The sequence below is a fragment of the Manis pentadactyla genome, chromosome 12 (genome assembly GCF_030020395.1).
Source record: "Manis pentadactyla isolate mManPen7 chromosome 12, mManPen7.hap1, whole genome shotgun sequence".
NCBI classification, from domain to species: domain Eukaryota; kingdom Metazoa; phylum Chordata; class Mammalia; order Pholidota; family Manidae; genus Manis; species Manis pentadactyla.
Window position 1 is genome coordinate 14,049,958 of NC_080030.1, and position 27,708 is coordinate 14,077,665.

At 41.6% G+C, this 27,708-nt stretch overlaps 1 long non-coding RNA gene across 1 annotated transcript; it reads left to right on the forward strand.

The window, feature by feature from the left end:
* Positions 1–1,343: 1,343 nt before the first annotated feature.
* Positions 1,344–9,115, forward strand: LOC130679883 (uncharacterized). Its single transcript, XR_008992877.1, has 3 exons — positions 1,344–1,477; positions 1,711–1,837; positions 7,918–9,115. It is a non-coding gene; the product is annotated as an uncharacterized LOC130679883 (long non-coding RNA).
* Positions 9,116–27,708: the final 18,593 nt, after the last annotated feature.

Here is a 27,708-nt window from a genome sequence, read left to right on the forward strand (position 1 = left end):
AATCGGACCCCAAAATTAGTTTAAAATGCATTGATTAAAGGTAATCACTCTCTTATTTTTCAAGTATGACGCTGATGCCTAAAAATCAACCTAGTACATTTCATCAAGTTGCATCACCTGGTTTTATATTTGATGTCTATAGCCTGCGGTTAATTTAGGGCTATCATGGTGAACAAACAAGGCGGGTTTTATTGAAAACGGTAATGATTTGTATCCAGCCTCCAAAAACGATTGCCCTAGACAACTGATCCACCTGTGTTTCTAGGCAATTTTTGTTTTTACTTTCCCCGAAGATCTTTTTCTGCTTTCCTGTTCAGTGGTAAACAGACTAGGCTGGGAGTTGTTTAACTGTGTCTTTTGCTTTTGGCGGGAAGGGTGTTCCCTGGCCCAGGGCGAATTGCCTGTGAAACCAATGAAACCAAAATAAGTCAAAGGAAAGGATTAGGTTGGGAGAAACTGTTTTTTAATGTGCACGGGTTGCTCAAATTCGCTGGCCAGGCCCGGCCCCTTCAGTCTCCTCCCAACCCCACTCACATTCTGCAACTACAGTGTGCTCTCTACTTCCCGCCCACCTCTTCCAGGAGGAACTCCATTGGTGTGTCCTTTGTGACTGACAGATGCCAGACCAATTATGTACCGGGAACAGAGAGGAGGAAAGAATGACCATTATCTCTTTACCTCTTGCCCCAGCGGCCCCCGGGGGGAAATCTGCAGCAGTAAATACCTATTGATATGTAAATAGACTAAGACCAGGCAGGAGATTCTGGAAATTCTGCGATTTACCCCAGTCTCTTAAATTCTACATTCTTCATATTACCCCTACATAGTTTCTTCCAATGATACAAGAGTATTATTTACTTCTGTCAATCAGTGGATTTTCTTTACTTCCTTTGTGTCTAGTTTGTTGGGGGGCGGAGAGTAGAAGAGAAAAGATGAGGTTTTATGCGTGTAATAGTTATGCAAAATCTACATCACTTGCTTTCTACACTTTATGAAGAAAAAATATGGACCAAAATACGCAAGAAAGCATATTTTTTAAAAAATTGTTTAGTAAATAATGATTTTTTTGCTTCAGGACTTAATAATAGAATATTCTATCTCTTACTCATTTAGTCAGGAGTCATCAATTCATATTTAGTGATGATGCAAATAGCAAAAATATGACATTTAATTTGACATTCTTAAACATAGATGTAGAAATATTGTCTGGAAAGATTATTACTCTATCAATATTTATTTTAAAGAGCAAATCTTATTACAAGCCTATCTTAGTCATCTATCCATTTAAAAATATTTACTGTCTACCAGATGCTGCGATAGAAGCTGGAAATGCAATGAGAACAAGAAGGTCACCATCCCTGGACTCCTGGGCCTTATCAACGAGGGTACAGACACACAAATAGGTGGGACAAGACTGTCTTCCTCAGAATATCTGCAAGAGGAGAGCTCTCTGGAATTGTGATCTGAAGAGTCAAGGGTATTTGTCAGAATAACAGGGCAGGGGAAAGGGAGGAGAAAGCTCTAAGAAAAGAAATAGTACCTTAAAAAGGCTGCCGTTCCAGGAGCCTGCAGGCCAACGGAGCCAAAAGTAATTTGGTTGAACAGTTTCTTAGTGTGAGAGGGAAGGAGTAGTGAGATGAAGGAAGATAGAATCAGAGGTCATGTTAAAGGACTTGTGCTTTAGTAAGGAATTCCCATTTCATTCTGAAGGCCATGGAGGGCTAAGAAGCAGGACAGTGATTAAGGAAACACACTCCGGCTTTCACGTGGAGAAGTGGCTGTCCTGGACAAAGTCAGCCGCGGCCAGGCCATGCCGGAAGCTGCTGCAGTACCAGAGGTGAGCCATAGGTGGCAGTAGCATTGGAAGTAGGAATGGAGGTAAATATATGAGGTAAAGACACGTTCAGAGGTAAGGTAGATAGGATTTGGTGATTTTATAAGTTTGGAAGTGGAGAAGAGGGAGGGTTTAGGTGCAGGGAAAGGACACAGATGGCGGCTGGAGGCATGAGCTGCTCTGGAAGGTGGTGTCACCCACAGCCTCACACTCAGGGTTCCCGAGGTTTCATGGAATTAAGGGAGGGAAGCACTCAGCTCCCACTGAGTTGGGGAACAGTACAGGGACAGCTGTTCCTGATACCCAACTGGAAAGAGAAAGTACCTTAGCACCCTGATAACTCACCCTCTGGGTTTATCAGCACACTTCAGCCTGAGAGGATTTACCCCTAGAACAACACTAGAAGGTAAACATCTGTTGGAAAATCACCATTTGTTCACACTGCTGAAAGGTTTTCTTATGTCTCTTTATTTGAGAGGAGTGAGGAACTTTCTCAGACAGTAAGTGCTACAGCTAATTATTTACCTAGCTAAGAAGCTTGGAAACTTTTGCCAGGATGCCCTTCTGGAAACTGACTACACCCCTGCAGAGCCCCCTCTTCCCGCGTCAGCGCCAGCAGTGCACCTGCCCTGTCCTCTTCCTCTCAGCTGTAAGATTGTGGGCAAATTACCTAACCTTATATTTAAAAGGATTAGAAGAGTTCTGGGAAATAAGAAGTGCTACAAATGCATTAAAATTTCATAATATTTATTTTATTGAGTAGCTTAGAAAATTATCTTGATGCTTTAAGCTCCTTGCTTCCATTTTCTGGACACTCCTACTGGCCCTTTACATCCTGGGTGAACCTTTCAACATTCGACTGTGTTACAACATGTAGTTACTCTGTTTCCAAAGCTCGGCTGAACAGACTGCTTTTCATATTCAGAATGTGTTCGGGGTCCATTAGCCCAGGCTGTCCAGTCTGACCAGTGACGCTGACAGTGGACCTTGATTCTCCTTCCCTTCAAGCACAAATGCCTTGTATCCCTTGGCTTTTCTCTATTAGTGATCCCTTGTGTTGATACATTATTTTAGGCCTTTTTTTGTTTGTTTTTTGTTTTGCATTTAACCCCAGCATCTTTGTAATTTATAATTCCTTTATTCTTTTTTTCAAAAAGGGTACATATAACAGTTTGAAGACCAGTGTGAGACTAGAAATGTATACAACCCCACACAAATTTGCCTCCATTCTAAGGCCGTTCACATTCTGAAGTTCTGTCTTTTTAAATCTGGGCACACATGTTCATTTTGAGCCTTTTTTACCCTTCTCTTTGTTAATACGGTCTAAAAGGGTCTTGTCAGGTAAATCTATGTTATACCTGGACAAAGCACTGCCTGATTTCCTTCTCAGTTCTTTTTGATACCCTGTTTCTGCATTTTTGGGTTTGGGGTCTGCAGTCCTTTCTAAAGGAATTCTCTTATACATCTCCTGTCACGGGCTTTTGCAGCCAATACATTCTGTTTGTGCGCATATTAACCGTCCTATTCTACTCCAGTCAGTCATATCCTCTCATCGTGATACTAAAAGTTTTGGTGCCCCGTAGACCCCTTGGAATTCTAGTAATGCTCGGGGACCCTTTCTCAGGAGACTGTCTTTAAGTGGATATGTAAAATACAGATGACAAAGACAGCCAATGAAACTGAAAGACAGGTAAATATTTTTTAAATTGTGATGTAGTAATAAATGAGCTTCTTTATTGGTACATTAGGTAATAAGATCTATCAGCAGGGCTAATAGCTGTTATTATTTCAGGAAATTTGATTTTTACTGGTGAGGAAAATCATAGGTGCCATTAATATTACTGTGATTTGTTGCCAACATTCCAAATTGATAGAAATAGTAATTTCCAGTTAGAGTTCAAGGAAAATAAGCATGTAAACATTTTTTTCACATCCCCAAGTGCATAGATCCCCTGTATTCTGTCCATAGCTGCCTAAGCAGGTTTCTATACACTCCGGGTTGATGACTCCCGCTAGTGGCCCTTCAGACTTTCAGACTCAGCTCAAATAACCATCTCCTCTGTAAAACTTTCTGTAAATTCACTGCGCTGTCTTGTACCATATAGGTACTTTGTTCATCCTCTAATACACAATATTCATTTATTATTACTACTACTACTATTATTACATAGTTTCCTGTATCTCTCCTCTTTGTAAATATCTCTGCAGTTTTTTTTTTTTCACTGTCATTTTTTGGTGTCCAGGACACTGTCTGGCATTTTGCAGGAGCTCAATACATATTTGTTTGATAAGTGAATTAAAACCTTACACAGCTCTGCTAAGTTTTCCCAAGTCTCCTTCTCAAGAGAAGTACCTGAATTTAAGTTATTCACTTCTACAAAGATGCAGTGTATAGCGCTGAACTTTATATTTTTACACAAGAGGTGTGCTTTTAGCAATGATTTCTTGACCTAGTCTTACCTTAACCTTTTACTGTGCATGACATATACCTGATCTCGCGTGAAGTCACAGCTACTGATTTATAACTGATTCTTCAAAATATTTTAACACCTTGTGAACATACAAATGGAAAATTAATTCCATTGTTAGATAAAACTGTGTTATAAGGATTACTAACAAACAAATACATATTCTTATTTCTAACTGAGAAAAAAAACCTGACAACAGAACATTAGTTGTTTACAAGCCTCTTATTCTGAATAACGAACGTACTGGGACATTATTAAATAACCTTAAGTGTCAGTAAAAAATGTGCTCACAGAAAAATTTGTTCTAATGAGTCTAAATGTACTAAACTTACCACTATGTAGCATGAAACAGCTACTATTTAAGTGTAGACTTTTGTTTCTGTATCACCCAGGTCTGTTCTGTATGAAGTCAAGCGTCAAAAGATCAGCATGATGTTTAGGCATTATTAGAAGGTGGAGGTGGACACAGTCTTTGTTAAATAATAATGACATGAGTTCTGATTCCAAGCATATTCCACCATCTGCATGATTACAGTAATGGTAAGGGACAATTCCATGCTATCTGAGCGATTAGATGATACTATCACTGAAATTGGAGGCATTAACAAGCAATCTAAAGAAATGCATGCAAAACTGAATGAGGCAAAGACTGCCTTGTGAGGAAGATGAGATGGAAGGAGCCTTAAGAATTCACAGATTAGCAACTGTCCAGTGTTCAGTTAGATTCTTAGAATCAACATGCAAGTCCAGTTAAACAAAAGGCTTCTGATCAACAGCATGCCCCGGGGAAAACAGGAAATGGTGTCTTCCATAACGTTTGGCAAATACTTAACAGAACTACTAATGAATCCTATTCTGTCTGCCAGGAAAAGAGTCAATTTGATTTAAAAAATTGTGAGTGTAGAACACCCCCCAAATATGAAAAAGGTAACATTCAAATGAACATTTAAATGAAATCTATGTTTATGTTTTTCTACTTATGTCTATGGTTTTAAAAAATGACTACACACCAATGATTACTGTTATTATTTATCATTATTAATGACTACTTTTATGATTGTAGGGATATATCATAGATTAAAAATGGATTATATAGCTGAATACTAGTGCCTAATTTCTTTTTATGGACTCTGATAAATAGGCTGGTGTCATAAATCTCTTGTAATCAGGAAGGAAGACTTCATAGTTTTCAAAACATTTTCATTTATTTTAAGAACACCATCTCATGCAACTTTCAATTTCTCTTCCTCACCTCCACGCTAATTATCTTTATCTTCCTCAATCCACTTGCCATATATTTAATTCACATGTGTTATGCAAATAACTCAAATTTATATATACATATATATGTACATACACATATACAAACATACATGTGTACATACACCTGTATTTCTGTGTGTGGATACATTCACGTGTGTGGGTGTGTAGTTGTTTCTCTTTTCTGTTTTGGCGATGAGAAGCATCATCTCTATTTGAATGTGAGTCCATTAAAGGCCAGAGATGATATATTTTCTGTCCACTTTTTTCATATTGCTATCCCTTAGAATCCTCAGAGCCACACTTTACATCCAGTAAGCACTGAATAGTTTTGCATGGAATGAATTTCAGATAGAACAGGATAGGTATAAAAAGCCTGGTTCTGATATTACCATTTTCCATTAATCAATGACTCCCCACTTCTGACAGTCATCTTTGGCACCTTTACTGCATCCAGCCCATGCCCAAGTTCTGTGATTTTGACATTAGTCTCCTTTTATCCCTCTTCACCTAATACCACCCAAATCCAAGCCTTCATCTTTGCTTTGCTTTGACCACAGCAAAGGTTTCTCCCTGGAATCTTGATCCCTCCAAATACTTTGCAGAATATAGCAGTCAGAGTACTCTTTTTGAAATGCAAATCTAACCCAGTCACCCTTTGCTTACCAGAATCAGATCTAATGGCCTTGAAGGGTTAGGCTGGGCCTAACTCCAGCCTTATCTCATTGCGCTTCATCCTTCACTCTGTAGTTCATTCAAGGAGGTCTCTTTGCAACAAGCCTCTAACATTTGCCATTCTTTTGGGCCTCCGGGCCTTTGCACTTGCTGTTTCTTCTGCTCAATTTTTCTACAGCTACTACACTTTGCCTAATGCCACTTGCCTTTCAAGCTCCATTTGAATTCCAGTTGCTTGGAAGACCTTTCCATTACCTTGGGAAACCGACTCAATCTCCTATCACACTTTGTATCTCCATAATATTTCTTCCAGTTTGTTATTGCTATATCATTGTTTCTGTATTTTTTTTAAACAACTATGTGTTCCCACTGGGCGTTAATCTCTTTGATGGCAAACACTGTGATGATTTCAAGTTCCATATTATTATCTCTAGCACTGTGCCTGTCTCATCATAGCCAATTGCATACATTTTGTTAGCAGATGAGTAAATGAGGATAAAGAGAATTACTTTCATATGCACGTAAGACTGTGCATACCTGTTGTATTTGCATACTAAAGTTCATTGACCAAATTTTAAAGTGATAATGATGATTATGATACCAGGCATGACACTTGGGTTAACTTCTGTTGAAATAAGCCTTTCCAAGAACAAACACATAACATAAAAATCTTGACTAATAAGTATAATCTCTCAATACTTTAAGAGGTGAGGTAATAACTTTTGTAAAATGGTAAAACCCCAGAAAGGATAATGACATTTTTCCCTAAATTGCCTCTGCAAGTTTCACCTAGATGACATTGATTGTCTCCATTTCCTCTCTTGGATTCTTGGGAGGTGTCAGAGAGACCCATAAAACAGTGCGGTTTTATTTTAGCAAGGATGTTCTAACAAAACGGTAATGGTTGAAAACCTGCAAACTCTGCAAGCATTATTAACAGAGAGTGAAAAACCCCTTTGCAGCCTGGGCATAATCTAAGGCTTCTCTCCCCATAAGATTACTGTTTACTTCACAGACCAGCAGTAAATCTGTATGTGGTCATTGCAGCAAATTGCTCCCTCCCGGTAACCACCCTAGAACTAGCTTTGAATTTAGCTTTAATTCCTCTAATCTTCTTCTACCTTCCCATTGTCCATATCCATACAGCAAACGCAAAGGGATCTCTCCATAGGTATCTGAGGTTCACATTCTGTGTACATGTAATCTACAGCCAAGAGAGTCAGAGCTCTGTCTTTTAAGAGCCATCCCACAAGATCCTCTCTAAAGTTAACATCTTTCAAGAGGCACTTTATTCATTATTGTGAAAAGATTTACCCCTGTGACATTCATAATGATGTTCAAATATAAATTTAATGTCACAAGTGATGATTTAGGACTTCGAATGTCTAAACAGAGTAATTTAACGAATTAACTCTTTTCTTTGGTATGTGCCATAAAAGGCATCTGGTAGAAAGCATTTCCAAAACAGAGTATATCGTACATAGCTAATTACTTCATAATGTCATCATGATAACTGGGCTTTATGGAATGAAACACGGACCCACAACATTCTGTATCTGGCCCAGGCATTTAATAACACCACAGTTATTCTTTTTTTTTTCCTTCTTTCCCACATAATTCCTTCTCAGTTGCTTACTAAATCTTTATGACTACTTCCCTAACCCCCCCTTTTCTTTTCAGTTCCTCCTCATGTTAGAGACCAATACTTCATGCATCTGACCTGACTTGGGATTTTTAGTTTTAAGTGAAGAGTCAAGCGTGGAGTTCTCAGTGGAATGTAATAGTCATCTCCACCCCTGGACCCAGGCCTAGAATTCAGTCTTTCTGCTATGGACCAACTTTCAACGCACTGTATATTTGGGGAATTTTGTGTATCTGTGTGTTATATCTTTCAATTCCCATTCATTTGGGAAAAGAACCTCACAAGTATGACCAACTAAAAAAGTCATGTCATCTTTTTAAAGATGACATTAGCTAACAATTAGCTAACTTGACAAAAACCAAATGACTGTCCAAAACATAACTGGTGGCCAGCCCTGCAGAAGATAACATTCTTATGGAAAATGTTGTCTTTTCTGCTTAATCATAAAGATTGGATTTGTTCCAACTCTTTCCCATAGGTTCAAGATGGAAACCACCTCATTCAAGGAGCTCTGGGTCTTGCCTAGGGTCTTACCCAGCATGTAGGATTCTTTGGGGCCCAGAGAAATTCTTCGGGTGATCCTGGACCCTAGGTATACAGCTGGATATCTAAGAATATGTATGGATTAGCATTTGTGAGTGATCTTTGGTTCCAGAGTGGACTGAAATCTCTGAGATCCCATAGGGGCTGATGGATTCAGGCACAAAAATTCTGTCAGTCCAGTTGAGACTCCTGCGTTTAAGACTGACCAAAGCCAGCCCTGGTTTTACAGCTAAGAGGGAAAGTCACTTTTACTTAGGTGTCACTTATCTTGCTTTGGAATTAAATGCTCTTTTGTTCTGTTATTATTTTTGTTGCTTTCAAAAGACAGTCTAACAGAATGAGGGGGAGATTCACTATCACTTAATTTTCATGATAATAAGTAGACCCACTAGTGCCGGCAATGTGCTAGGATTTCCATCAGTGTGTGTTTATTACTATGGGTACTAAAGCTGTATAGTTCTACTTCAGAATGTCAAGAACTTCATATGTATTTTCTAAACCTCATTTTTTTCTTCTAAAATGTACTTGTTTTCCTCTTACCTAAGAAACTTGCATTAAACGGTTACGGATTCTTTCTGTCTCTTGTCCTATTGCTGTGCTCGCCCTGCCAAATGCCAGGTCCCACAGGTCCCGTTTCCTCCATGAACAGCATCCTTCCCCATTCTAACAGAGTAGCCGTGACCAAGCCTTGCTTTTGACTTTTCCTTTCCTCTTACCACCAAACACTCAATTCTTTCTCAGTTATCAGCTCATGGAATCCACCTCCTTCCCACCTCACCACCAATCTTATGAAAGTGCCCCAGATACCCCAGTGCCTTCCTAAGTGTCATAGGAAGTGCCCTCTTTACAGTCCTCATGCCTAGGGAGCACGGATCCCCGCATTATCTTGAAACCCATTCCTGAGACTCAGGTAATAGCTCAGTGGCAGAACTTTCTCTGTCTCTTTTCCTAAAATTCTTTTTTTTCCCCACCTGCCTCTTAAATGCTGGCTCATGGCCCAATATTTTAAACTTGTTTCTTCTTAAATGTATGACAATCCTATAAAAATGACATTCTCTGCCACCATCAGTTATTTTTAGAGGTTAGGTGTCTGGGCCCCATTCCCCTCCACCCCCCAGCGAAAACAGAATAGTATTCTTTTTTTTTTTTTTTGTAGATAATTCTTTTTTTATTGAAGGGTAGTTGACACACGGTATTACATTACATTAGTTTCAGCTGTACAACATAGTGATTCAACATTTATATACATGACAATTCTAGGTACCAGCTATCACCATACCAAGCTGTTACAATATCTTGACTATATTCATTAAATCCCGGTTACTTATTATTTTACCATTAGAAGTGTATACATTTTTTTTGTTTGTTTGTTTGTTTTTTGTGAGGGCATCTCTCATATTTATTGATCAAATGGTTGTTCACAACAATAAAATTCTGTATAGGGGAGTCAATGCTCAATGCACAATCATTAATCCACCCCAAGCCTAATTTTCGTCAGTCTCCAATCTTCTGAGGCATAACAAACAAGTTCTTACATGGAGAACAAATTCTTACATAGTGAATAAGTTCTTACATGGTGAACAGTACAAGGGCAGCCATCACAGAAACCTTCGGTTTTGCTCATGCATTATGAACTATAAACAGTCAGTTCAAATATGAACACTCATTTGATTTTTATACTTGATTTATATGTGGATACCACATTTCTCTCTTTACTATTATTATTTTTAATAAAATGCTGAAGTGGTAGGTAGATACGAGATAAAGGTAGAAAACATAGTTTAGTGTTGTAAGAGAGCAAATGTAGATGATCAGGTGTGTGCCTGTAGACTATGTGTTAATCCAAGCTAGACCAGGGCAATAAAACATCCATGTATGCAGAAGATTTCTCTCAGGACAGGGGGGGTGAGGTTCTAAGCCTCACCTCTGTTGATCCCCAATTTCTCACCTGATGACCCCCCTGCGACTGTGCCTGTCTTAGGTTGTTCCTCCCTTGAGGAATCTTACCCGTCTCTGGCTAACCAGTCATCTTCCGGGGCCATACAGGGAAATGTAAAGTTGGTAAGTGAGAGAGAAGCCTTATTGTTTGAAATGGTTAGCTTTTTATTTCTTTGCATATTTATGCCCTGTAGCTTCTATATCCAGCATTTGTCTTGAGGTATCTTTACCACTTGGAAGAATTATGATACTCGGTAAATTTGATATGAGGCACGAATTCTATTTAAGGGTTGTAATTAGGAAGGAAGAAGAAAAGCTATAGAAGTAGCAGGCGGAAGAAAACATGGGAAGATTGATTATTTCTTTGGCATATCTTCTTGTAGAGTAACTTCAGCATGTATAGGTTTTAAGCTACTACTTAAATTGCACACACACATTAACATAATAGGAGTATAGTTGCATAACCAAAGCATATCTGTAATTACCAGCCATCTCCAGTGAAACCAAGAAAACCAGTTAGGCACCTTAGGCATTTGTGAAAACTTATCCATGATATGGTGGATATGGTCCAACTGAACCTGAACAGTCTGAGAGAAATCAGGCAAATTAAAACAACCCATTCCTGGGGAATGTTCACATCCCTTATGTTCTTTTAACAGTAAATAGTCTGTAGTTGTAAGATTTTGGAGCGCTACAATTTGCCCTTCTCCTAATTCTTGATTGAGTTCCAACAGTACAGATCCAGTCAAATTTGTTGTTTTACTGTATGCACAGGCCAGCTTAGATATCTCCTTCCTCATTCCCATGGCAAGTCCAGGGACTGGTGGGATGGGTGCATCTACAGCTGTAGCAGTGCGTGGATCTTTGTTGGTGTTTTTTGATGATCATCTTCTGGCATGAGTCTTCCAGAGAGTGCTGATGTTGGAAGTTCTTTTTCATATTGTATCTTAGTTCATTTTCGGGGTAGCCCAATTAGGCTTTGGTCCTCTGTATAAACACAAACAGACCCTTTGCCTACACTTTTATATGCCCTTTATACTCTTGTGTAGAACTCATTGGAGGTTACCACACAGGAACTGCCCTTTTTTTTTTTTTTTGGTATCACTAATCTACACTTACATGACGAATATTATGTTTACTAGGCTCTCCCCTATACCAGGTCCCCCCTATAAACCCCTTTACACTCACTGTCCATCCGCATAGCAAAATGTTGTAGAATCCCTACTTGCCTTCTCTGTGTTGTACAGCCCTCCCCTTTCTCCCACCCCCCTATGGATGCTAATCTTTTTTTTATTTTTTATTTATTTTATTTTTTTATTTTTTATTGAAGGGTAATTGACAATTGACAACAGTATTACATTACATTAGTTTCAGGTGTACAACACAGTGATTCAACATTTATATACATGTTAATTCTAGGTACCAGCTATCACCATACCAAGTTGTTACAATATTTTGACTATATTCCTCATGCGATACGTTACATCCCGGTTACTTATTTATTTTACAATTGGAAGTGTGTTTATATATACATATATATATATATATTTTTTTTGTGAGGGCATCTCTCATATTTATTGATCAAATAGTTGTTAACCACAATAAATTTCTGTATAGGGGGGTCAATAGTCAATGCACAATCATTAATCCACCCAAAGCCTAATTTTCATCAGTCTCCAATCTTCTGATGCATAACGAACAAATTCTTACATGGAGTACAAATTCTTACATAGTGAATAAGTTACGTGGTGAACAGTGCAAGGGCAGTCATCACAGAAGCTTTCGGTTTTGTTCATGCATTATGAACTATACACAGTCAGTTCAAATATGAATATTCATTTGATTTTTAAACTTGATTTATATGTGGATACCACATTTCTCTATTACTGTTATTTTTAATAAAATGCTGAAGTGGTAGGTAGATACGAGATAAAGGTAGAAAACAGAGTTTAGTGTTGTAAGAGAGCAAATGTAGATGATCAGGTGTGTGCCTGTAGACTATGTGTTAATCTGAGCTAGACGAGGGCAATAAACATCCATGTATGCAGAAGATTTCTCTCAGAATATGAGGGGGGAGGTTCTAAGCCTCCCTCTGCTGCTCCCCATTTTCTCACCAGATGGCCCCCTGCGACTGTGCCTGTCTTAGGTTGTTCCTCCCTTGAGGAATCTTACCTGTCTCTGGCTAACCAGTCATCTTCCGGGGCCATACAGGGAAATGTTAAGTTGGTAAGTGAGAGAGAAGCCTTATTGTTTGAAAAGGTTAGCTTTTTACTTCTTTGCATATTTATGCCCTGTGGCTTCTATGCCCAGCATTTGTCTTGAGGTGTCTTTACCACTTGGAAGAATTATGATACTCGAGAAATTCGACATGTGGCACAAGTTCTATTTAAAGGTTGTGATTAGGTAGGAAGAAGAAAAGCTATAGAAGTAGCAGGCATAGGAAAACCTGGGAAGATTGATTATTTCTTTGACATATCTTCTTGTAGAGTAACTTCAGCATGGATAGGTTTTAAACTACTAATTAAATTGTGCACACACATTAACATAGTAGGAATATAGTTACCTAACCAAAGCATACCTGTAATTACCAGCCATCTCCAGTGAAACCAAGAAAACCAGTTAGGCACCTTAGGCATTTGTGAAAACTTACCTATGATATGGTGGATATTATCCGACTGAACTTAAACAGTCTGAGAGAATTCAGATAAACTAGAACAACCCATTCCTGGGGACTGTTCATATCCCATATGTTCTTTTAACGATAAATAGTCTGTGGTTGTAAGATTTTGGAGTGCTACAATTTGCACTTCTCCTAATTCTTGGTTGAGTTCCAACATTATAGATCCAGTCCAATTTTTTGTTTTACTGTATGCACAGGCCAGCTTAGATATCTCCTTCATCATTCCCATGGCAAGTCCAGGAACTGGTGGGATGAGTGCATCTACACCTGTGACAGTGCGTGGATCTTTGTTGGAGTTTTTTTTTTTGCTGATCATCTTCTGTCATGAGTCTTCCCGAGAGTGCTGATGTTGGAAGTTCTTTTTCATATCGTATCTTAGTTCATTTTCGGGGTAGCCCAATTAGGCTTTGATCCTCTGTATAAACACAAACAGACCCTTTGCCTACACTTTTATATGCCCTTTATATCATTGTGTAGAACTCATTAGAGGTCACCACATAGGAACTGCTTTTTTTTTTTTTCTTCATTAATCTACACTTACATGACGAATACTTTGTTTACTAGGCTCTCCCCTATACCAGGTCCCCCCTATATACTCCTTTACAGTCACTGTCCATGAGCGTAGCAAACTGTTGTAGAATCACTACTTGTCTTCTCTGTGTTGTACAGCCCTCCCCTTTCTCCCACCCCGCTATGGATGCTAATCTTAATACCCCTCTTTTTCTGCCCCCCCTTATCCCTCCCTACCCACCCATCCTCCCCAGTCCCTTTCCCTTTGGTACCTGTTAGTCCATTCTTGAGTTCTGTGATTCTGTTGCTGTTTTGTTCCTTCAGTTTTTCCTTTGTTCTTATATTCCACAGATGAGTGAAATCATTTGGTATTTCTCTTTCTCTGCTTGGCTTGTTTCACTGAGCATAATACCCTCCAGCTCCATCCATGTTGCTGCAAATGATTGGATTTGCCCTTTTCTTATGGCTGAGTAGTATTCCATTGTGTATATGTACCACATCTTCTTTATGCATTCATCTATCGATGGACATTTAGGTTGCTTCCAATTCTTGGCTATTGTAAATAGTGCTGCGATAAAATAGGGGTACATTGGTCTTTCTCATACTTGATTGCTGCATTCTTAGGGTAAATTCCTAGGAGTGCAATTCCTGGGTCAAATGGTATGTCTGTTTTGAGCATTTTGATGTACCTCCATACTGCTTTCCACAATGGTTGAACAAGTTTACATTCCCACCAGCAGTGTAGGAGGGTTCCCCTTTCTCCACAGCCTCGCCAACATTTGTTGTTGTTTGTCTTTTCGATGGCAGCCATCCTTACTGGTGTGAGGTGATACCTCATTGTAGTTTTAATTTGCATTTCTCTGATAATTAGCGATGTGGAGCATCTTTTCATGTGTCTGTTGGCCATCTGTATTTCTTTTTTGGAGAACCGTCTGTTCAGTTCCTCTGCCCATTTTTTAATTGGGTTATTTGTTTTTTGTTTGTTGAGGCGTGTGAGCTCTTTATATATTCTGGACGTCAAGCCTTTATCGGATGTGTCATTTTCAAATATATTCTCCCATACTGTAGGGATCCTTTTTGTTCTATTGATGGTGTCTTTTGCTGTACAGAAGCTTTTCAGCTTAATATAGTCCCACTTGTTCATTTTTGCTGTTGTTTTCCTTGCCCGGGGAGATATGTTCAAGAAGAGGTCACTCATGTTTATGTCTAAGAGGTTTTTGCCTATGTTTTCTTCCAAGAGTTTAATGGTTTCGTGACTTTCATTCAGGTCTTTGATCCATTTTGAGTTTACTTTTGTATATTGGGTTAGACAATGGTCCAGTTTCATTCTCCTACATGTAGCTGTCCAGTTTTGCCAGCACCATCTGTTGAAGAGAGTGTCATTTTGCCATTGTATGTCCATGGCTCCTTTATCAAATATTAATTGACCATATATGTCTGGGTTAATGTCTGGATTGTCTAGTCTGTTCCATTGGTCTGTGGCTCTGTTCTTGTGCCAGTACCAAATTGTCTTGATTACTATGGCTTTATAATAGAGCTTGAAGTTGGGGAGTGAGATCCCCCCTACTTTATTCTTCTTTCTCAGGATTGCTTTGGGTATTCGGGGTCTTTGGTGGTTCCATATGAATTTTTGAATTATTTGTTCCAGTTCATTGAAGAATGTTGCTGGTAGTTTCATAGGGATTGCATCAAATCTGTATATTGCTTTGGGCAGGATGGCCATTTTGACGATATTAATTCTTCCTAGCCATGAGCATGGGATGCGTTTCCATCTGTTAGTGTTCCCTTTAATTTCTTTTAAGAGTGACTTGTAGTTTTCAGAGTATAAGTCTTTCACTTCTTCGGTTAGGTTTATTCCTAGGTATTTTATTTTTTTTGATGCAATTGTGAATGGAGTTATTTTCCTGATTTCTCTTTCTGTTGGTTCATTGTTGGTATATAGGAAAGCCACAGATTTCTGTGTGTTGATTTTGTATCCTGCAACTTTGCTGTATTCCGATATCAGTTCTAGTAGTTCTGGGGTGGAGTCTTTAGGGTTTTTTATGTACAGTATCATGTAATCTGCAAATAGTGACAGTTTGACTTCTTCTTTGCCAATCTGGATTCCTTGTATTTTTTTGTTTTGTCTGATTGCCGTGGCTAGGACCTCCAGTACTATGTTAAATAACAGTGGGGAGAGTGGGCATCCCTGTCTAGTTCCCGATCTCAGCGGAAATGCTTTCAGCTTCTCGCTATTCAATATAATGTTGGCTGTGGGTTTTTCATAGATGTCCTTTATTATGTTGAGGTACTTGCCCTCTATTCCCATTTTGCTGAGAGTTTTTATCATGAATGGATGTTGAACTTTGTCAAATGCTTTTTCAGCATCTATGGAGATGATCATGTGGTTTTTGTCTTTCTTTTTGTTGATGTGGTGGATGATATTGATGGACTTTCGAACGTTGTGCCATCCTTGCATCCCTGGGATGAATCCCACTTGGTCATGGTGTACGATGGTTTTGATGTATTTTTGAATTCGGTTTGCTAAAATTTTGTTGAGTATTTTTGCATCTACGTTCATCAGGGATATTGGTCTGTAGTTTTCTTTTTTGGTGGTGTCTTTGCCTGGTTTTGGTATTAGGGTGATGTTAGCTTCATAGAATGAGTTTGGGAGTATCCCCTCCTCTTCTATTTCTTGGAAAACTTTAAGGAGAATGGGTATTATGTCTTCCCTGTATGTCTGATAAAATTCCGAGGTAAATCCATCTGGCCCGGGGGTTTTGTTCTTTGGTAGTTTTTTGATTACCGCTTCAATTTCGTTGCTGGTAATTGGTCTGTTTAGATTTTCTGTTTCTTTTTGGGTCAGTCTTGGAAGGTTGTATTTTTCTAGGAAGTTGTCCATTTCTCCTAGGTTTCCCAGCTTGTTAGCATATAGGTTTTCATAGTAGTCTCTAATAATTCTTTGTATTTCTGTGGGGTCCGTCGTGATTTTTCCTTTCTCGTTTCTGATACTGTTGATTTGTGTTGACTCTCTTTTCCTCTTAATCAGTCTGGCTAGAGGCTTATCTATTTTCTTTATTTTCTCGAAAAACCAGCTCTTGGTTTCATTGATTTTTGCTATTGGTTTATTCTTCTCAATTTTATTTATTTCTTCTCTGATCTTTATTATGTCCCTCCTTCTGCTGACCTTAGGCCTCATTTGTTCTTCTTTTTCCAATTTCGATAGTTGTGACATTAGACCGTTCATTTGGGATTGCTCTTCCTTTTTTAAATATGCTTGGATTGCTATATACTTTCCTCTTAAGACTGCTTTTGCTGTGTCCCACAGAAGTTGGGTCTTAGTGTTGTTGTTGTCATTTGTTTCCATATATTGCTGGATCTCCATTTTGATTTGGTCATTGATCCATTGATTATTTAGGAGCGTGTTGTTTAGCCTCCATGTGTTTGTGAGCCTTTTTGCTTTCTTTGAACAGTTTATTTCTAGTTTAATGCCTTTGTGGTCTGAAAAGTTGGTTGGTAGGGTTTCAATCTTTTGGAATTTACTGAGGCTCTTTTTGTGTCCTAGTATGTGGTCTATTCTGGAGAATGTTCCATGTGCACTTGAGAAGAATGTGTATCCTGTTGCTTTTGGATGTAGAGTTCTGTAGATGTCTATTAGGTCCATCTGTTCTAGTGTGTTGTTCAGTGCTTCTGTGTCCTTACTTATTTTCTGTCTGGTGGATCTGTCCTTCGGAGTGAGTGGTGTGTTGAAGTCTCCTAGAATGAATGCATTGCATTCTACTTCCTCCTTTAGTTCTATTAATATTTGTTTCAGGTATGTTGGTGCTCCTGTATTGGGTGCATATATATTTATAATGGTTATATCCTCTTGATGGACTGAGCCCTTTATCATTATGTAATGTCCTTCTTTGTCTTTTGTTACTTTCTTTATTTTGAAGTCTGTTTTGTCTGATACCAGAATTGCAACACCTGCTTTCTTCTCTCTGTTGTTTGCTTGAAATATCTTTTTCCATCCCTTGACTTTAAGTCTGTGCGCGTCTTTGGGTTTGAGGTGAGTCTCTTGTAAGCAGCATATAGATGGATCTTGCTTTTTTTATCCATTCTATTACTCTGTGTCTTTTGATTGGTGCATTCAGCCCATTTACATTTAGGGTGACTATTGAAAGATATGTACTTATTGCCATTGCAGGCTTTAAATTTGTGGTTACCAAAGGTTCAAGGTTAGCCTCTTTAGTATCTTACTGCCTAACTTAGCTCGCTTATTGAGCTGTTATATACACTGTCTGGAGATTCTTTTCTTCTCTCCCTTCTTATTCCTCCTCCTCGATTCTTCATATGTTGGGTGTTTTGTTCTGTGCTCTTTCTAGGAGTGCTCCCATCTAGAGCAGTCCCTGTAAGATGTTCTGTAGAGCTGGTTTGTGGGAAGCAAATCCCCTCAGCTTTTGTTTGTCTGGGAATTGTTTAATCCCACCGTCATATTTGAATGATAGTCGTGCTGGATACAGTATCCTTGGTTCAAGGCCCTTCTGTTTCATTGTATTAAATATATCATGCCATTCTCTTCTGGCTTGTAGGGTTTCTGTCGAGAAGTCTGATGTTAGCCTGATGGGTTTTCCTTTATAGGTGACCTGTTTCTCTCTAGCTGCCTTTAAAACTCTTTCTTTGTCCTTGATCTTTGCCATTTTAAATATTATGTGTCTTGGTGTTGTCCTCCTTGGATCCTTTCTGTTGGGGGTTCTGTGTATTTCCGTGGTCTGTTCGATTATTTCCTCCCCCAGTTTGGGGAAGTTTTTTCAGCAATTATTTCTTCTAAGATACTTTCCATCTCTTTTCCTCTCTCTTCTTCTTCTGGAACCCCTATAATACGGATATTGTTCCTTTTGGATTGGTCACACAGTTCTCTTAACATTGTTTCATTCCTGGAGATCCTTTTGTCTCTCTCTCTGTCAGCTTCTATGCGTTCCTGTTCTGTGGTTTCAATTCCATCAATGGCCTCTTGCATCCTATCCGTTCTGCGTATAAACCCTTTCAGAGTTTGTTTCGTTTCTGCGATCTCCTTTCTGGCATCTGTGATCTCCCTCCGGACTTCATCCCATTTCTCTTGCATATTTCTCTGCATCTCTGTCAGCATGTTTATGATTCTTATTTTGAATTCTTTTTCAGGAAGACTGGTTAGGTCTGTCTCCTTCTCTGGTGTTGTCTCTGTGATCTTTGTCAGCCTGTAGCTTTGCCTTTTCATGGTGATAGGAATAGTTTGCAGAGCTGGGACGAGTGACGGCTGGAAGAACTTCCCTTCTTGTTGGTTTGTGGCCCTCCTTTCCTTGGAAAACAGTGACCTCTAGTGGCTTGTGCTGAGCAGCTGTGCGCAGACAGTGTTTCTGCTTCCTGCCCGGCTGCTATGGAGTTTATCTCCGCTGTTGCTGTGGGCGTGGCCTGGTTCGGGCCTCTGCTCCAAAGTGGTGGAGTCGCGTTGGAGGGGGAGCGGCCTGGAGGCTATTTATCTCCGTGAGGGGCATCCCTGCTCCCTGCAGCCCAGGGGTTAGGGTGCCCAGAGATCCCCGGATTCCCTACCTCTGGATTAAGTGTCCCGCCCTGCCCCTTTAAGACTTCCAAAAAGCACCCGCCAAAACAAAACAATAACCACCAAAAAAAAAAAAAAATTTAAATTAAAAAAAAAATTTTTTTTTTAATTAAAAAAGAAAAAAAGTGGCCGCTCGTTTTTCTTTATTCTCCAGCACCAGCCTCAGGCATCTGCTCACCGGTCTTGCTGCCCTGTTTCCCTAGTATTGGGGTCCCTATCCCTTTAAGACTTCCAAAAAGCGCTGGCCAAAACAAAACAGGAAAAAAAAAATGGTCGCGCGCTTTTCTTATGTCCTCCTGCCTCCGGTACGCGCTCACTGTTCTTGCTGCCCTGTTTCCCTCGCATCCAGGGCCCCCTGGGCACGTACTGTGTCTGCACTCTGGTCCGGATGGCTGGGGCTGGGTGTTCAGCAGTCCTGGGCTCCGTCTCCCTCCCGCTCTGCCTATTCTTCTCCCCCCGGGAGCTGGGGGGAGGGGCGCTCGGCTCCCGCCGGGCCGGGGCTTGTATCTTACCCCCTTCGCGAGGCGCTGGGTTCTCTCAGGTGCGGATGTGGTCTGGATATTGTCCTGTGTCCTCTGGTCTTTATTCTAGGAAGGGTTGTCTTTGTTATATTTTCATAGATATATATGGTTTGGGGAGGAGATTTCCGCTGCTCTGCTCACGCCGCCATCTTCCGCCCCTCAGAATAGTATTCTTATTAGAAGTTTCTAAGACGGGCTAATTCCAGCATGCAAAGTGTGACAGGTCATCGCCGGGAAGTTGAGAACCTGCAGCCATCATCTGGGATGATATATTCCTTCGTGGTCGCTCCTTGCAGCCTGCGGGTCCTCTGTGCCTCCCTCTCCATTAACTCCATTAACATGCAGGGTCCTCATTTGCCCTACAATGGTGCTTCTACCAGATTCTCCAGCACCGAGCAGTCGGCGGCGGCGGGGAGTGGGCTCGGCTCCGCGGGGAGGAGCGCGCGGACGGGCGCGGGGAGGGCGGTGCCGCCCGAACGAAGGGCAGCGCGCAGCTGCTCCCGCCCCTCGGAGCTGAGCCTGAGGAGGAGGAGCCGCCGCCGCTGCCGTCCCACCACCTTTACTGCCTCGGCCCGGGCCCCGCGGCTTCGCGGGGAGGGCGGGGGCGGACGGAGGGGGACCCTGATACTCTTTTATCTCAATGCTTTTCTACATAAAAAATGCTTTTGAAGCAGAGGAGAAGTACATTTTTGCACCAAAATAAAATTCATTGTGGAATACAATTAACACTGTCTTGTAAATATTTTACATTAATTAGATATATAATTATAAGAATTTTGTAGTCACCTAGAAAATGACCCGTCTCCTCCAAGACAACACAGGAGGGAAGAGAAGGGATTGTGGAAAGTATGTGTGGGTGTGTCTGTGTGTGAAAGACAGACACAGGGAAGAGGGCCAGCTTCTAGATCGATCATACCAGCATCCCTGAGAACTAGCAGACGGCCAAGTGCAAGAAATTCATGGATGGCTCTTCCTTGGCTCTAGCTCAGTAGAGGTGAATTTATTTACCAGGAAGCTCATGAAGCTTACTCTTCAGTGGCCTCTCTCACCCTACGACCCCTTGGACATTCTTGGATTTAAATTTGTATTTTTATTTTTGTGTTCTTTTCCTTTTAAAAGATGCCCCAAATGTTAAATGAGTTTTATTTGTAGTATAAGAATTTATTTGTATGCCTTTCTCACACTATTTTAGCTTTGTGAGATAAGGGCAATCTCTTCCTTTTTCTGTTTCTATGTTGTCTAGCATTTAGTTCAGTAAAGGATTGCTGAATGCAGGAATGAATACGTCCTGCACATTTAGGCATTGTTCTGGAGCTGGTTCTGATAAGTGAGATTTTCTTTTGCATTCATGCATCTTTGTTGCCTTCTTTGTCTTGAAGTCCATTTTGTGTGATACAGGTACTGCAACTGCTGCTCTTTTCTCCCTATTGTTTGCATGAAACATCTTTTTCCATCCCTTCACTTTTGGTCTTTGTATGTCTTTGGGTTTGAAGTTGTCTCTTGTAGGCAGCATATAGATGGGTATTGCTTTTTTACCCACTGTGTAACTCTGTGTCTTTTGGTTGCTGCATTCAGTCCATTTACATTTAGGGTGATTACTGATATGTACCTACTGCCCTTACAGGCTTTGGATTTGTGGTTACCAAAGGGTCAAGGGTAGCAGTACCTGCAGGGCCTGCTGCACGTCCCTAGGGGGCGAGGCGGTGCAGGAAGCCGTTCCTAGTGGGCGGGTCAGCGAGTTAGGAAACAGGCGAGGGGGTGGGGGCGGGGCGCGGGGCCGCGAGCCTCCTCCCCTCGGCCAATCAGCAGCTTCGGCAGCCCCTGGGAGGGCGCACTTTCTTCCCTGCACCCGGCGGGGAGGACGACGGCAGCGGCGTGTCCTCAACTGCAGGCGGACTCCTCAGGAGCCGCGGCGCGGCCCTGGCACTGGCTGCGGCGACGCCGAAGGCGTTCTGAGGAAATCTCCCTGCTTACAACGTCGCCGCCGCCGCGCTCCTGGAGGCCCGCCGCTGCCTGATAACGGGCCGCTCTGCTGCACCGTGGCGCCCAAGAGCCCGACAAAGTTGAGCGCAGGCCGGTGGCGCGGGTGGTGGCCGCTCCGGACGCTCCAGCTGCACTTGCTCCAGGCGCTGGTTCAAGGTAGGACGGGGCGCTGGCGCGGGGTCCCCTGAGGAGCGGGCCAGTGGTGCGCGTGGCCCCCTGAGGAGGGGGCTGGTGGGGTTGGTGGGTGTATTGGGATGTGGTCGCCAGGCATGGGTGCTCTGTGAGTCTGCTGCTGCTTTGTTCCTTCATTTTTTCTTTGTTGTTATACTTCACAAATGAGGGAAGTCATTTGGTACTTGTCTGTGTCCGCCTGGCTTATTTCACGGAGCATAATACCCTCTAGCTCCATCCATGTTGTTGCAAATGAGAGGATTTGTTTCTTTCTTATGGCTGAGTAGTATTCAATTCTGTATATTTACCACCTCTTCTTTTATCCATTCATCTACTGATGGGCACTTAGGTTGCTTACATATCTTGGCTCTTCTAAATAGTGCTGCGGTAAACATAAGGGTGGCACATGTCTTTTTGAATCTGAGAAGTTGTTTTCTTTGGGCAAATTCCTAGCAGTGGAATTCCTGGGTCAAATGGTATTTCTATTTCTAGTTTTTTGAGGAACCTCCGTATTGCTTTCCACAATGGTTGAACTAGGTCACATTCCCCCCAGCAGTGTAGGAGGGTTCCCTTTTCTCCACATCCTCGCCAGCATTTGTTGTTCCTAGTCTTTTGGATGCTGACCATCCTAACTGGTGTAAGGTGATACCTCATTGTGGCTTCAATTTGAATTTCCCTTATAATTAGCAAGGTGGAGCATCTTTTCATGTGCGTGTTGACCATCTGAATTTATTCTTTAAGAAGTGTCTGTTCAGATACTCTGCCCAATTTTTAATTGGATTATTTGCTTTTTGTTTGTTGAGGTGCGTGAGCTCTTTATATACTTTGGATGCCAACCCCTTATCGGATATGTCATTTATGAATATATTCTCCCATACTGTAGCATGTCTTTTTGTTCTACTGATGGTATCCTTTGCTGTACAGAAGCTTCTTAGTTTGATATAGTGCCACTTGTTTATTTTTGCTTTTGTTTCCCTTGCCTGGGGAGATATGTTCATGAAGAAATTCCTCATGTTTATGTCTAAGAGATTTTTGCCTGTGTTTTTTCCTGACGGTGCTCTGGTTTCATGACTTAGATTCAGGTCTTTCTTTAATACATTTTGAGTTTACTTTTGTATATGGGGTTAGACAATAATCCAGTTTCATTCTCCTACATGTAGCTGTCCAGTTTTGCCAACACCAGCTGTTGAAGAGGCTGTCATTTCCCCATTGCGTATCCATGGCTCCTTTATCGTATATTAATTGACCATATATGCTTGCGTTAATATCTGGACTCTCAATTCTGTTCCCCTGGTCTATGGGTCTGTTCTTGTGTCAGCACCAAATTGTCTTGATTACTGTGGGTTTGTAGTAGAGCTTGAAGTTGGGAAGCGAGATTCCCCCTGCTTTATTCTTCCTTCTGAGGATTGCTTTGGCTAGTCCGGGTGTTTTGTGGTTCCATATGAATTTTTGAACTATTTGTTCCAGTTCATTGAAGAATGCTGTTGGTATTTTCATAGGGAATGCATTGAATCTGTAGATTGCTTTAGGCAGGATGGCTATTTTGACAATATTAATTCTTCGTACCCAAGAGCATGGGATGAGTTTTTCCATTTATTAGTGTCCTCTTTAATTTCTGTTTAGAGTGTCTTATAGTTTTCAGGGTACAGGCCTTTCACTTAATTTGTTAGGTTTATTCCCAGGCATTTTATTCTTTTTGATGCAATTGTGAATAGAATTGTTTTCCTGATTACTCTTTCTGCTAGTTCATCGTTAGTGTACAGGAATGCAACAGATTTCTGTGTATCAACTTTGTATCCTGCAACTTTGCTGAATTCAGAGATTAGTTCTAGTAGTTTTGGAGTGGATTCTTTATGACTTTTTATGTACAATATCATGTGATCTGCAAACCGGGACAATTTGACTTCTTCTTTACCAATCTGGATGTCTTGTGTTTCTTTGTTTTGTCTGATTGCCACGGCGAGGACCTTCAGTAGTATGTTGAATAAAAGCGGGTAAAGTGGGCATCCTTGTCTTGTTCCCGATCCTGGAAATGCTTCCAGCTTCTCACTGTTAAGTATGATGTTGGCTGTGGGTTTGTCATAAATGGCCTTTATTATGTTGAGGTACTTGCCCTCTATACCCATTTTGTTGAGAGTTTTTTTATCACGAATGGATGTTGAATTTTGTTGAATATGTTTTCAGCGTCTGTGGAGATGATCATGTGGTTTTTGTCCTCCTTTTTGCTGATGCAGTGGATGATGTTGATGGATTTTCAAATGTTGAACCATCCTTGCATCCCTGGAATAAATCCTACTTGATCATGATGGATGACCTTTCTGGTGTATTTTTGAAGTCCGTTAGTTAATATTTTGTTGAGTATTTTTGCATCTATGTTCGTCAGGGATGTTGGTCTGTAATTTTCTTTTTTTATTGTGTCTTTACCTGGTTTTTGGTGTTAGGGTGATTCAGGTCTCATAGAATGAGTTTGGAAGTATTCCTTCCTCTTCTACTTTTTGGAGAAGTTTGAGGAGGATGGCTATTAGATCTTCACTAAATGTTTGATAAAATTCAGCGTTGAAGCCATCTGGCTCAGGTGTTTTGTTCTTAGGAAGTTGTTTGATTACCAGTTCAATTTCATTGCTAGTAATTGGTCTGTTTGGATTTTCTGTTCTGCCTGGGTTAGCCTTGGAAGATTGTATTTTTCAAGAAAGTTGTCCATTTCCTCTAGGTTATGCAGTTTGTTAGCAGATAATTTTTCATAGTATTCTCTAATAATTCTTTGTATTTCTGTGGTGTCCGTAGTGATTTTTCCTTTCTGACTTTGGATTCTGTTTATGTGTGGAGACTCTCTTTTTTCCTTGGTTAGTCTGGTGAGGGGTTTATGTATTTTGTTTATTTTCTCAAAGAACCAGCTCCTGTTTTCACTGATTCTTTGTATTGTTTTATTCTTCTCAATTTTACTTATTTCTGCTCTAATCTTTATTATGTTCCTCCTCCTGCTGACTTTGGGCCTCATTTGTTCTTCTTTTTCTAGTTTCGTTAATTTTGAGTTTAGAGTGCATATATGGGATTGTCCTTGTTTCCTGAGGTAGGCCTGTATTGCAATATACTTCCCTCTCAGCACCGCCTTGTCTGAGTCCCACAGATTTTGCATCACTGAATAATTGTTGTCATTTGTCTCCATCTATCGCTTGATCTCTGTTTGTATTTGGTCATTGATCCATTGTTTATTTAAGAGCATGTTGTTAAGCCTCCATGTGATGGTGCGCTTTTTCGTTTTACTTGCATCATTTATTTCTAGTTTCATACCCTTGTGGTGTGAGAAGCTGCACCATTTTTGGGGGCTCGTCCGGGATAACTTCGGAGGTGAGTATCAGCGTCCAAGCCTGCCTTTTCCTTCACTGTCCTTATAGACGGAAGCCGTCCCTGGCACACAACATCGGGCGCTCGTCAGCCACTTAAATGGGACTAGCCCGGCTGCCGATCTCAAAGTCTCGAGCGCCAGGTTCCCCTGCGTCTCCCTCAGTGGATCCCCCGTCTCCCTTGGGAGCCGGGAAAGTCACCTGAGTGGAGGCCAGGATTCCCCTTCAGAGGCATCTCCTTGGACGCCAGGGACTGAGGAAGGCCGTGGGCACCTGCGAGAGTCTAGGCTGAGGATGTGCTTCAGCGGCTTCTCAAAGGCCCGCGTGTCTGGAATCAGACCCCGACTGCCCGACTGGGTATCCATGAGGCGTGTCCCTCTTTCTGTCTCTCTGACTTCCAGCCTGCTTCTCCAGGCCACCCTGGCCTCTGAGTGAGGCAGGGGGCGTTCCTAACTCTCTTCTAACTTCATCGATTTCCCGGAAGCCGATGCCAACCACCACAAGGTAGGAGATCTACGCTTCACTTTTATTCCTGTCTACATGGTGTTCTTTTTATCTAATAAAAATGTGTCTGTGCATCCGTTACCCACGTAAAAGACAATTATCATCGGCTACCAGTCTTAAGTCTTGCTGAAAGTTTCCTGGTGTCTCCCGTCCATGATCCCCTCCTCTCGATAGATGGGAATGTCGGGCAGTGGCTGCGCAGAGCTCCTGCTTTCCTCTCGTAAGCTGCGGGCTGGGACGGCAGACCGGACTAGTAGTCAGTGGTCCTTGGATCTCGGCTCCGGCCAATGGATCCGATGGCGCGGAGTGAACCTCCGGCTAGGCTGCTGCCTATGGGAGAGTCACAGACGACCTCTGACCTCTTGTCTCACAGATCAGATTTCTTACCATAGGTGACCAGCACGGTGATTCCCAGGCAATGGCAGAAACAGGTGTTTAAGTGTATAGGACCCCCCCCTATAAATGTCCGTGGCAGCCTTTGAATTTTATCTCTCGCTTTGGAAATAGTTCGCTTGCTCCTCATTCAAAGCCATCTTGTTAGGGGTGGGCCACTTTCTCCTGTATAATGTAAATGAAGTCTGTGCAGTAGTCAGGCTGAAACCTGAGTCCAACATGTAAATGATTCTATGCTATTGACCTCCCTTCCTTAGAGGCAGCCATCCTGGGGCTATGTCATTTCCCTACCTGTAGCCCCAGGGAAGGGAAACAGGCTTGAGTCTGACCAAAGCTCTGACAGAGAGATATCAGACAGTCCCTGCACTTATCGGACAGGCAGGGGACTCTCAAGGAATGATCCTGAGTGCACTATGCTAAAGCTTGTGCAAAGAAAACTACGAGCTAGATTACAACTCCCAAAAGGCGTAAAGTAGGAGCACACTGGTAAGGTCGCAGTAAAAATCCAGAGCTCTGAGGCGACTCTTGCTTAGTGGGAAGGCAAGAGGGAAATCAAGTCAAGGTGCAGGCCATGGTGGTAAGCAGTGGTGAAACCCAGTAGGCCTGGCAGAGGAGGTGATTGACCACTGTCAGCCAGGCTCCAAGGCAAGGGGACGCCCTCATGGAGAGAGAGGCTGACCAGGTGCTGGATGTGAGGCCCCACACAGGGAGCACCCTGGCTGGCCTGCGGGGGCCGAGACAGGTGCAGGCCCCGTAGGTCTTTGTGCCTGTGCGCTGATGTCACCCCCGTGGTCCGGCCTGGTGGCCATTCTCCAGAGAGCATGTGTAGTCACAGGTAAAGGAGCCTCCTTTTGGGGACACCCAGGGCTGGTGTTGGTTGGTGGCCCTTTGGTTGCTGAGTTGGCAGGCCAGCTAGATTGCTGGGAAACTGCTCCCCTCTGTGCTGTCAAGGTGTGAACATGGCATTTCACTGCATTTAGGCACTTAGATGTGAGTGAGTTCTCTTTGAAATGGAATAGTAGCTTTTAGAGCTATGTTTCTTTCCGTTCCTATGAAAAAGGTGCTGAGCCTAAGGAGTTGGGTGAAAGTGGCAGGAATTCTAGGAATATTTACTTCCTTGCATTTCTGTTTAGGGATGTGATTCTGAAGTAATTTTTTACTCATATATGAAAGTGATGAGTAACGTCACATTAAATCATGTCGAGATTAAGTGATGTAGTAGAAATAAAGCCCCTACACCTTGGCGTGATACATAGGAGACACACCATTGGTGCTCTTTGCACTCCTGTCCTGATTTTTTACCTTAACTAACTTCATGGTTCAGAGTGGTCCCAACCACATTTCAAGGAAAATCTTTCTAAAACTGCATAGAAACACTTGGCAGGATATCCTCAGAAGCTAGTGGAAAAATTACTCTTTCTGATCACTGTTTGTTTGCCAGTTGTTTTCTCTATCCTACGTTCCTTTCCTATTTTTGCGTTTCCTGTGATTGTAGACCGAGAGGGGCAGTGGTGCGCGTCTCTACTAGACGAACCTTTGGGGCTGTTCAGAGGCCGTGCTTCTGTGGTGTTGGCAGTGCTCTTACCTTAAACATAGCCTGTCCTGTGAATTATTCACGCGGGGTTACTTCTCTTATGCAATCAAAAGTGTAGGAAAACCGTTAACTTTTTCTGTTCTGAGTT